This window comes from Diceros bicornis, chromosome 31, assembly GCF_020826845.1.
Source record: "Diceros bicornis minor isolate mBicDic1 chromosome 31, mDicBic1.mat.cur, whole genome shotgun sequence".
In the NCBI taxonomy this organism is placed as follows: domain Eukaryota; kingdom Metazoa; phylum Chordata; class Mammalia; order Perissodactyla; family Rhinocerotidae; genus Diceros; species Diceros bicornis.
Window position 1 is genome coordinate 20,398,736 of NC_080770.1, and position 11,867 is coordinate 20,410,602.

Genomic DNA, 11,867 nt, shown 5'->3' on the forward strand with positions numbered 1-11,867 from the left:
GGTTTTAGTGTTTTAAAACTAAATAGTATTGCAAGAATATTCCGAATTGGTTGATGCTCTTTGAATTTGGCTTCTTTTTAATTGTATAATATAACTTTGTTAATATGACATATTTAGTATGCCACATTCTTTTAATAATCAGGATGTTTTTATTTTTTGCCTTCTTTAGGAAGGAAGAAAAAGACAAATACTGTATGATCTCCCCTTTACATGGAATTTAAGAAAACTGAACTCGTTGAACCAGAGACTAGAATGGTGGTTGGCAGGGGTGGGGAAAGTGAGGAGATGTCAGTCAAAGGGTACAAACTTCCAGTTATAAGATGAATGAGTTCTGGGGATCTAATGTACAGCATGGTGACTATAGTTAAAAATACTGTTTTTTTGTACTTGCAAGTGCTAAGAGAATGGATCTGAAATGATTTGGCCACCTCTAAGGCAACAACAAAAAACTGTAATCATGTGAGATGATAGAGTGCTAACTAACCTTATTGTGATAATCATTTCACAATATGTAGATGTATGAAATCATCATGTTGTCCACCTTAAGCCTACACAATGTTATATGTCAATTATATCTCAACAAACCTAGAAACAAAAAAAACTAGTCAATAAAATTTTAAGACTAAAATCATAAGGCTGTATTCTCTGACAACAAAGTTACAAATATGTAACACTGAAATATCATTTAAAAGTCCAAATATAAGGTAATTAAGAACTCTCTTCTAAATAACCCATAAGTTAAAAAGTCACAGGGAATATTACAATGTATTGAAAACTGAACGATACAAAATACCAAATTTAGTGGGTTTCAGCTTAAGCAGTGTTTTAGTGAAATATGAGAAAAGAAGCAAGACTCAATCAATAATCCAAACTTTTGTTTAAAAAAATGAGAAGAAAAGATAAAAGATAATCTCAAGTAAATTCTAAATTTTTCAAAGCAGAGAGCATTCATTCTTTGCCTAGACTTGAGTTTGTGGACCAAGGCTTGCAAGTCACAGGGAAGAAGTAGGCCCCAATAGCTCAGAGGCCACAAACTAAATCCAGAAACTCAAGTCTAGGAAAAGAAAGATCACTCTATTCGTCTCTCTTCCCATTCCCACAGGGGATATTACACAAGCACATTCACGAGAAACGGGAAACTACTATTGTGACCCACAGGTTCTGGCTTCACTTAGTAAGTCAAAGAGGTATACAGAAGGGTGTTTCTTAAAGACCCTAGCCCCAAAAGACAGATGGTAATAAGAATGGAATAAATTCAAGGAACTGAGCTGAGAGAATGTTTGTCCTGTTTACCATTGTAAACAAGAGTACACCAGCATTTCAGGGAGTATTAACTAGGACTTTTCACTTAGAGCAGTTGTCCTCAAAATTTGAAGTGTTTACAAATCACCCAGGATTTGGTTAAAACAGAGATCTGTATGTGGTAGACCTGAGGCACAGAATGCAATGCTACGTTTCTAACAACCTCCAAGGTTAACACTTTCGCTCCTGGTCCATGGACCACACATTGAGGAACAAGGGCCTAGACTAATAAGTGCAGCTCATTTCTTCCCAGACATGAGCTTTTTAGCTGAGACACTTGTGTCATATCCAGAAAGAACACCAACACTCGTCATGAAAATGCAAAGACATTTGAGCCAAATATTTACAGTTATGGTTTATTGGAAATTGGAGGCATTGCCATCCTAGTGACCATATTTCATCTGAGCACATTCTTCAAGGCCTGATTTACATCTTTTTTCCGCAGACTGTAGGTGAATGGATTAAGCACTGGGCTTAGAAGTATAGAAGACAGCTATTATTTTTGATTCTTCGATAGTCTTATCTGTTGGTGGTCTTACATACATGCAGAAGAGAGTTCCATAAGATAGAGTAACAGCCATCACTTGGGAACAACAGGTGGAGAATGCCTTGTGCCTTCCCTCTGCTGATTTGATCCGGTGGATGGCAGCAACAATGAAGGCATAGGACACCAGGATGATGGTGAGAGAGTTGGAGAGGTTGAAGCCAGCTGGTATGAGCACGGCTGATCTTTGACATAAGTATCAGAGCAAGAAAGCTTCATGAGTGGCGAATCAGCACAGTAGATGTGGTTGATGACACTAGATCTACAGAAGGTCAAGTGGAAGGTCAGGATGGCCTGGAATAGCCCATCTGAGAAGCCATGGACGTAATGAAATGTGGCTAAGCAGATGGAGACACGCCTGGACATTTTCGCACTGTAGCGCAGAGTGTTGCGTAGGGCCAAGTAGCGGTCATAGGTCGTTGCTGCCAGCATGTAAATCTCAGTCAGGAGAAGTGCAATGAATATGTAACACTGTGTAAAGCAGCCAGCGAAGGTGACGGTCTTCTTTTCTGGTAAGAAATTAGTCAACTTCTGTGGGGTTGCGTTCGAGGTCTAGCACAAATCTACAAAGGCTAAATTAGTGAGGAAGAAGTACCTGGGCACGTGAAGGCGAGAGTCGAGTCTGGTTAACACCATCATGCCCAGGTTGCCTAAGAGGGTGACAAAGTACACAACCAGAAACAGCACAAAAAGGAGAGGCTGGAGTTCGGGGCCATCTGTGAGCCCCAGGAGAATGAATTCTGTTATTGCACTCTCATTTGTGATGGACATTTTCTGAGAGTCTGTGCCTGCATTTGAAACAAATGAAAATAAAGCAGCATGAAGGTACAAATCATATTACTGACGACTGAAACAACTTTTCTCTAAACCTTCGCATGTCATTAAATGAATACTATCATAACCGGACTTTGTACTTCTACTAAGCCATGATTTCAGTTGCCACTGTAAGTATTCTATTTCCATCTGTATACCTACAGTTATACCTATAGGAATACCTATAGATAACTCTACTTATACCTTTTCCTATTTCCATATGCAACTGTGGTACGTATTCCCTATATCCCTGCACTATTTTTTGCCTCTCGAACTCTACACATCCTATAAAGCCTAGTTCAAAGTCCAGTCCTTTGTGAAGCATGCCTCACTCCACTCACAGCGTGCATGAGCTGGAATTAATCCCTTTAGGCTTTCTGCTTCCAGCGCACTCTATACACTGCTAATTTGTTCACTGGGACATTACATCATCGTAGTGAATCTACTTTCTACCCATATTTTAGTTCTTCAGGGTGAGGGACAAAGTTCATTATTGTACTGTGACTTCTCAGCATATGTTTATACATTGATTTTACAAAGAAAAGAAAAAAACAGTGTAAGCATGAAAGATGAATTACTTGCAATGTTTTACTCATGTCTGTGTCGCCACGGAGATTTTCATGATGTATTATGCTTAGGAGAATTAGTACTTTTGAACTTTAGTGTACAAAGCAGTTGCTTTGGAAGGTCGTTATTCAATAAAAGTCACAGAACATTCATTTCATCAAGTCTTATGTGGGATACTGGGATCATCGTATTCAACAATTATCCAGAAAATTCTGATGCGGATGTTCCCAGAATCACTCTTTAAAAAAGCACTGCCACAGTGGTCCCATAAACTTATGCCAAATAATTGAACAAATAATCATCAAATCGAATCAAATCTTACTTAGCATTTTGAGGACCATCTACAGCAATGATGTAATGTATTGATAAAGAAAAGCAGTAAGTTTTCATAGTTTGTATTTAAGTTATGAATCACAGCTTGTGTCTATTAGAGGTATTCCAAACCCTATGGCTTTTTATCTCCTTCATGTCACTAGAGCTGAATCCCCTTTTCCTTTCTCTTGAGATGCTTTTATTTTTTGCCCTTTCTCTCATACTTTGTTTCTTTTAAAAATCTTCCCAATTCTTGTTTCTTTTCAATAATGAGTCACTACAACTTACTATAGTATTAGTTTTAGAAAGATAGTGACAAATTCTTTTTTTGTGTGTGTGAGGAAGATCAGCCCTGAGCTAACATCTATGACAATCCTCCAGTTTTTGCTGAGGAAGACTGGCCCTGGGCTAACATCCATGCCCATCTTCCTCTACTTTATGTGGGATGCCACCACAGCATGGCCTGACAAGCGGTGCATCAGTGCATCATTGTGCGCCCGGGATCTGAACACAGGCCGCCAGCAGCGGAGTGTGCGCACTTAACTGCTGCACCACGAGGTCAGCTCGATAGTGACAAATTCTTTTGGTGCCTATATCTCCATTACTCAGAATTGTAAATACTTAATAAACAATTGTTGAATACACTAATAATTGTTATAGATGAAATATAATGACCCTTAACCATAAGTTACCACTTTTCCCCATTTGTAAGTAGGATTAACAGTATCGGTTCTGTCTCCCTCTCAAGTCATGGTGGACATCAAGCTAGATATTCATAAACAAGTATTTATTGATGCTCAACATGTCATGTGATTAGGCACTTCAGATGCAGAAATGAACAAAACCTTCAAACCCCCTGCCCTTCTGGCATTCACATTCTAGTGGACAGAGAGAGACAGTATTGTGAGTAAGTAAACGGTGTTTCAAATGGCACTGTTATAGAAAAAAATAAAGAAAATGGGGTTTAGAGGAAAGGGTGTTCAAATTTTAAATAGTAACATCAACAAAGAACTCATGAAAAGTGACTTTTTTAGAAACAAACTGAAAGAGGAAGAGAACAAGCAATAAGGTTATTGTAAGAAGGATGTTCTAGGAAGGATAAAGATCAGATGCAAAGACACCATATGTGATCTTTCTGTGAAACTGCTAGTGACGTGTATGTACAGAGTTCATGCAGAGGAGTGCAGAAAATCCAGCAGAGACATTCACTAAAACGCAAATGTTTCACTTCATTGAAAGTCTGGTTGCTCTCTACCTAAGACTTTCCTTCCAAGAATATCAATGGCCTTCCCTGGAGAAGAAGAGTCAGGGGTTAGTTGCAGTCCTTTCAAGAAATGTCTAGAAGGAAACACTCTGGAACCAGAATATTTATTTGTATGACAGCAGTGAGGTGACTTAGGAGATGTCTTCATGTTCTTCTACACCCAGAAAACCTCAGAGAGAGAACAAGTGGTGGTTACCAGAACAGAGAAAAATGGAAGGAAAAAGAACAGAATTTGGCAATTTCAGATATATAAAGACATGGCAGGAAATTGGACTTGAGGGTTTCATTTGCAGAAGGACTCATTTGTTGCATCTCACTAATGATGGCCTGTGGGATCTGAAAAGGTCTTGACTCACAAGCTCAGTGACCTGTGTGAGATCCAGAAATATCCAGTTGAATAGAACAGAGGTACTGATAAGTGAAGAGGCAAAAAGGACTGAATATTATGTGTTTACAGAGAAAGAAAATCACAGCCAATCTGACTGCCTGAGTCAGGCCAGAGCAAAAGGTGAACATCTTCTGAACAAGGCGCTTGTGCGTTTACTGGTTCACAACCAGGCGGAGCCTCTACCTGATGGAGAAAGAACTCAGAGGAGTAGCTCAAGGATAGTAGAAAATTACAAATTGTGAAACCTGCAACTAGGACTAGCTACATAATATAGAGTGTCCAGGAGAAAATAAAATGTAAGGGATCCTTGTTCAAAAAGTATTAAGAATTTCAAGACTGTGACAGCAGAGTATTAAACCAAACTTGAGAGACTTCTGAAAACACGGTCCTGTCAACGGTATAAGTTGCATGTCCATGAAGCCAGCCTTTCCTGGCACACATGGGCTATCAGAGCTGACAGTGAGGATGTGGAAGAAAAGGAGAGCGTCCTCACCCCTGCTAAAATAAAGACTAGAAGAAGGAGAAGAAGGAAGAGGAGGGGGATCATGACGTGAGTGGAGGGGAAGAAGAAGAAGGGTGAGGAGGAGCAGGAGGAGGAGGAGAAGAAGAAGAGGAAGGGGAGGGGGAGAAAGAAGAAAAGGATGAGGAAGAAGGAGAAGAGAAAGAAGCCCCTAAGCAAGGAGTTAGCCCTGGAGAGATCCTCTAGATGGTCACCCAGCTCAATAGGCTAGCTTTTTCTGTTGGCCATTCAATTACAGGTGAATGAGAAAAGACTTTGTTTAAGACAAAAAAGCAAGTAGAGCTATGGAAAAACTTTTAGCCACAACTCATTATAAGAATTGTCCTTAATTTTTTCTTTTACATGGATCTCTTGAAAAATCTAATGAAACTGTGGATCCTCAACTAAGTTAAAGCACACACTCAAAATTTTACCCCTCCCTCCAAAGATATAAGAATCTCATAGATCACCTGGCTCTAACTATAGGAATTCCTGTTTTGGGGTGAGCTCCATCCTGCACCTGAAAATGTCCTTACGTTTGTTGTGGTGAGCAGAATGTTTTCCTTCTTTGGTTCTTTTGAACCAGTGACAGGTCTACAAAATATTGTCCAAGAAGATCAACTGAAATTTCGATAAGCCTGTTGCCAGGAAAGTTAGCTGTGGTTCAAACTCTGCTACTGAAAACAGAAGGGATTGCCTCAAAGCATTTTGAGGAAACAGGGTACACCAATGTTGAAATTGTCCTAGAGGTTTGTGGAAAATATGGTTTGTCCATTTATGCATATAGAGGTGGAGATAAGGAATATGTTTGAAATGAACACTAGAAACATAATAACCAGTCACTTTTTAAGAAACAACCTTCCAGGTGACTTAAAATCTTGGTAAATAGAACTGCTTCATTTACTGGAAATGGGGAGATGCAGGGAAAAAAAAGACCAAAGGAGATTTTTGTGTTGTCCTCAGGGACGTAAAGAGCTCTATGCCACTGGGAACTACAGATAAAGAAAAGCTGACTACTCTACTCTGTTTTCAGAATGACTTTCTGTTTGTAGTAAGGAAAGTAAATGGGCTACCTCCATCTCCTTCTCATTGATCCCTCCTCCTGCTCCCTACAATGGTAACTTAGAAATGTTCCACCAGATAATTAAGGAGAAGAAAGGCTTGAAATTCAGGTTTTAAGGCGCTTAGAGGCAAGTAGTGAGAAAATAATATCAATTCATGAGAGCATCTACAAGGAAAGAAAGTGTCCACAAATACAGTTCCAGAGTGAGTGGTGAGCCTAAAGGCCACCAGAATGTCTGGTGTGAACTTGACGTTTGCAGCTGAGGTAGATCAGCCCTCGTTACAGGCGTACACTGATGCCTGACTCATCAGCAGGACGGTCCTCATGATCAGACCCACATGAGGAGGGGAGCACTATGCTGCTCACTGAGCTTTCTCTCCGTGTTTAGAGAAGAATTCCATCATGTAAACAAAGGATGTGGGTAGGTCTGGAACTGTATCCAGCTCTGTCACCACCTTGCTCTCTGAGTGAAATTGGGTAACATTTAGCTCAGTTGCAACTTTTTCAAAATAAATAAATCAAATTAGACGATGTGGGGCCTGCCCTAACATAGTGAACATCAAGCAGGCAATACCTTAGCATTTAGAAAGTCAGAACTTCATGAATCTAATTCCAGTTAGTGATTCTGATTCTGGATCCATTGTTTATGAATTCCATGATAGTGGCAAGTTATTTAACCTGTCCTACCTTAAATCCCAGCTATAAAATGAGAAACGCAATTGTCATGAGGAATAAGATAGTTGATTCAAAGCATAGAAAAGTCTTTTGCATACAGTAGGGATGTGATGGGTGATGCAAGAAATAGAATTAAGATTTTTTTCAGAGCTGATCTCTCCTCTCTACTTCTTAGTCCACAGCCCCTGAGGGCAGGGCATGCCCTCTTTCAGAGCTAAAACTCTAGATTCCTGAGCCCCATTGATTTGTAAAGCCATAGAAAATCTGATTTTGTGTGTGTGTGTGAGGAAGATCAGCCGTGAGCTAACATCTGCCAATCCTCCTCTTGTTGCTGAGGAAGGCTGGCCCTAGGCTAACATCCCTGCCCACCTTCCTCCACTTTATATGGGACACCGCCACAGCATGGCTTGCCAAGCAGTGCATTGGTGCGTACCCGGGATCCTAACTGCAAACCCCGGGCTGCCGCAGCGGAGCGCACGCACTTAATCACTTGCGCCACCGGGCCAGCCCCGAAAATCTGATTTTTAAGGATGGAAAATCCTTGTAATTTGTAGACCTGACTTTGAGACTTGAATAAAGCCTCTCTTAACTAAAAATAAAGAAAGTAAAAACACAGAGACTTACTTCTGGTTCTGTAAGCACCTATTTTCTTAACTTCTGATTAAGGAAGTTTCTTGGTGTCTTTCTAAGCAGTAAACATAGGACAGGAGACAGTTTTAGTATAAAAGAAAAAGCAAACATAAAAATCAGACCATCTTAAAAGTAGGATTAGAGGGGGCAGCCCCGTGGTGTAGTGGTGGAGTTCAGCAAGCTCTGCTTCAGCAGCCTGGGTTTGCCAGGTTTGGATCCCAGGTGCAGACCTACACCACACATCAGCCATGCTGTGGCAGTGACCCACATACAAAATAGAGGAAGGCTGGTGCAGATGTTAGCTTAAGGCTAATCTTCCTCAAGTAAAAAAAAAGAGGAAGATTGGCAACAGATATTAACTGTAGGCGAATCTTCCTCGTCAAAAAAAAAAAAGATAGGATTAGAGTCTGTTTTGCAGCATTTACTATACCAGGAAAAATAAAGACTTAAATATGCAAAAGCAAAACTTTAGAACGTTGAGAAAAAAGATAGGAGAATATCTGTATAATAGGAAAAAATTATTTTAGACAGGACCTACAAACCACAACGATAAAGAGAAGATTGGCAGCTTTGAACTATGTTAAAATGAAAAACTTCTGCAGCACCAAATATACCGCTCACAAGGATGAAATACAAGCTACAAACATGTTGAAGATATTTGCATTTGATATATCATTAAAAGATTAGTATCTGACTCAGAATATATAAAGAGCTATTACAAATGCAGGAAATAACCAGCTGAAAGGTGAACAAAGAATATGGACATGCAACTGAAAACAAGAGAAATCTTCATTTGGCATAAAAGCATTTAAAAATACTTCCCTTCACTTATCATGACAATTCAAAAACTTAAAGAAGAAACAAGAATCCATTTTGCACCCATTAGATTTGAAAACATTTTAAAGGTCTGACAGTACATTGTGTTGACAAGAATGTGGAGTAAAGGGCGCTCTTACACCGTCTTGGCAAGAGCGTAAATTGGTGGAACAATTTGGTGATATCTACTCAATTTAAAGATGTTCACATCTCATGACCCAGAATTTACGATCCTGGGTATCTACATGAGAGGAACTCTTGAACTGCTACACATTCAGAATTCCACAAGAAAATGTATTGCTGGATTTTCATATTTTCAGTAACTAGAAAAATGTAAGTGTCCATCAATAGTAGAATGAATAAATAAATTGTGGCATATTTATATATTGCCGTAAAATTATCAATGATAAATGCTGCTAAATGAATTAGCATAGATAGATCTAACAATGTTTAGTGAAAAGTAAAATAAATTGCAGAAGGCAACATGGAGTGATTTCATTTATATCAGGATTTAAATCAAGCAAAATAATACTATATCAATCTGTGGATACATAAACACCCAGAAAATGCTAAAACTCTACATAGGGATAAGAAATATTAAATTCATAACTAGAGTTTAATTCAGGAAATGGGGAGAGAAACAGAATGAGGCAAGGAGGGGTCAATTTGAGAATATCTGAGTTTCTGAAATATCTGAAACAGAAGTGGCGTCATGTGAAAACTTAACGATGATTAGTTGTGCTTACATAGGTGGTCTTTATATTATAATTTTCTATTTTGGGCTGTGTGTTGGAAATATTCCATAATAAAAAATTAGCAAGTGAAACCACAAAACCAGTTTTATAATGAGGATGCATATTAGTTAAAGAAAAAGAAATAAAAATTCTTCTAAAGGAAATTTGACATTTATATCTTAAAGTAATAATCTGAGATGCCCAAAGATCTTCATTGCTATATAATATATATGAAGAGGAAATAAATAAAAACTCCCTTATTATGGTGGACGAGTTTCTGGAAAATAGTTTAGAATTTACTGAGCACTATAAAAATCCAACAAATTATCATTTGTCATAGCATCATTTGGTAATTCTGTCTTTCATAACTTTAACCAGTATGAGTACTAGAGGTAGAGTCATTTATTCTCTACTGATTTTATAGAGCAATAACAATGCCTTCTGGTCATGACTTTGAATTTCTCTGTGGTATTATTTTCAATTCACTGAGATAGCACTGTAAACACTAACAAATAATTTGACACATTCTTGCAAGTCCCACATGTGAATTACAAAAGACAAAAATATACTCAATGACAAAACATGATTGGTTAATTTAAAATGCTCATTAATTGGTCAGATAAAACAGGCTTATTACATCCCTGTGACCAAAATGTCTACTTTATTTAGCAAACAGTTTCTTTCGGATCGCTTTCCTGATTGCTGTTTTAACATCTTTGTTCCGCAAGCTATAGATAAAAGGGTTTAACATAGGACTCACAAAGATATAAAAAACAGCGACAATTTTCCCCTGTGCTACAGTTGCCTCAGAAGGGGACCTCAGATACATGCAGAACAGTGTTCCATAAAGGATGGTGACAGCTGTCAGATGGGACCCACAGGTGGAGAAGGCCTTGCGTCTCCCCTCAGCAGAGCGCATACGCAGAATAGTCACGAAAATGAACATGTAGGAGACGAGGATGACGGTGAGAGAAAAGGTAAAGTTGGAACCAGCCCCCACAAACATGGCAGTTTCTTTGACATGAGTATCTGAGCAGGCAAGGACTAAAAGAGGAGGGTCTGCACAGTAAAAGTGGTTGATCTCGTTGGGTCCACAGAAGGAGAGACGAAGCATCAGGATGGTCTGTGCCAGACCGTTTGCAAAGCCATAAATGTAAGGAGTAGCAACAAGAGACAAGCAGACACATCTGGACATTTTGCTACCATACAGCAAGGGTTTACAGATGGCCATGTAGCGATCATAAGCCATCACTGTGAGCATATAATAATCTGTGATCACCAAGGCAATAAAAAAGTGGAACTGTATAAAGCAACCAATGAAGGAAATAGTTTTTCTCTTGGATAAGAAGTTAACCAGCATCTGAGGAGTGACATTGGTAGTATAACAGAGATCTACGAAGGAGAGGTGACTGAGGAAGAAGTACATTGGAGTGTGAAGTTTTAGGTCACTTCTGATTAATAAAATCATGCTCACATTGCCGATCACTGTGAGGAGATAGATGACTAGGAAAACCACAAAGAGGAGAGGCTGCAACTCGGCTCGATCTGTCAGTCCCAGGAGAATAAACTCAGTCACTGTTGTGCAGTTTTTCTTTAACATTGTGTTTGCTTGGCTTCAAATGAGGTCTAAAGTAAAGGAAATAAAAATGCATTTGTCTTTTGTCATTTCTCCATTACCCTCATCACGGGGGTACTTCTTCATCTTCTCTCAAACTTGTAAATACATGTGGCAGAAGTAAGCAAGTGACTGACGTTTTAAATATCTAAATTAATATAGAACCCCTTTGTATAAAGGCAGTCCTATTTTTAAATGCTTTTCTGCAAATCTTTTCATGTTTGAAAAGCCTTTATTTTTTCTGCAAGTCTTTACCATATTTGTTCAATTATAATTTCCTTAGACAATTTCCTTCAACATTGCTGTCTTTGAATTTGTAATCCTTTGTTTTTTCATACACCTTTTGATGTGGTATCTCAAGCATCTGTCATTGACATTCATCTGTTTTTCAGAGCTGAATGGACTTTGGGAAATGGAACTGATGTATGGCAAATGTTCTTGTAAAACTAGGATCTGTCTACCTGTCTCTCTAAACTCAAGATTATTTTCAATCTTTCCCTCTCCTTGCCACATCTGTCCATTTTCCCCACTCCAGTCTATTTCAGGGGGCCCTGATATCACCAAATTTTACTTAAATTTTAAGACTCATCTCAAAGGATCTTTGCTTTCTGTATTATTGCCAATTATATAAGGAGGCAAAAATTT

The 11,867-nt window shown here is 38.8% G+C and overlaps 1 pseudogene; it reads right to left on the reverse strand.

Moving 5' to 3' along the window:
* Nucleotides 1-1,644: 1,644 nt before the first annotated feature.
* Nucleotides 1,645-11,207, reverse strand: LOC131395104 (olfactory receptor 5M11-like; annotated as a pseudogene).
* Nucleotides 11,208-11,867: the final 660 nt, after the last annotated feature.